The sequence below is a fragment of the Schistocerca serialis genome, unplaced genomic scaffold (genome assembly GCF_023864345.2).
Source record: "Schistocerca serialis cubense isolate TAMUIC-IGC-003099 unplaced genomic scaffold, iqSchSeri2.2 HiC_scaffold_376, whole genome shotgun sequence".
Taxonomy (NCBI): domain Eukaryota; kingdom Metazoa; phylum Arthropoda; class Insecta; order Orthoptera; family Acrididae; genus Schistocerca; species Schistocerca serialis.
Genome location: NW_026047950.1, coordinates 1,628 through 2,500, shown reverse-complemented (window position 1 = coordinate 2,500; position 873 = coordinate 1,628).

Sequence of the window (873 nt, the reverse complement as noted above, 5' to 3'; positions counted from 1 at the left end):
CAGTATCGCCATCTATGCGAATCTGACAACACTAGGTCCGCCATGTCGAGCGCACCACAAAACATACCGCCATCTGTAGGTCTCCCTCAGCATGAGCTCCTGCAACGACGATACCGCCATCTATGGGACGCCAAGCCGACTAAGACATCGATGGCCCACAGTGCCCATCTTTCGACGCCACCCACAAAGCATGCAGCCTGTGTCGACCACAGCACCCAAACGCCAGTGCCTCTGCCGCACGAAGTCGTGGACCGGCAATCACACCACCCGCACCCCGCTCGTGCCCCACCCCAACCGCCAAACTCGCAACGCCAGCGGATGAACGGCGGAAGTTTCCCGCAGTCGTAATGTGCAATCCACACCTATAACTTGCGTTTCATGAAGAGTTATGTCCCAATATGCGACATTCCCGCTGTCCCTATACATGAGCTGCGAGCTTGTACCACGTACAAGCTACAGACGCGATCGCATTGCTCACTGTACGGATTCCCATGCCGAGCGATCAGCTAGGAAGCGCCCCATCCACGTCGGTACCCTTGGGCGTTGCACTCGCAGTCGCAAAAAACGTTGGGCAAATATATTTCTCCGATGCTGAGCGATCAGCTAGGAAGCGCCCCATCCATGTCGGTACTCGTACGCGTCGCACTCGCAGTCGCAAAAAACGCTGGGCAAATATATTTCTCGGAAGAGTAATGACAGTCCGAGCCTCCTGCGTGGGAAGAGTCTTTCTAGGCCCTGACCCACGGGAAGCGTGTAGCTTCCCCCATCCCGGACATTTCACGTCGTCACACTACCGGTATTGACTAATAGACTGATTGCTGATAATCATTAGCCACACACTGGGGGGAAACGGCCGACAGGGGCGGCAACATA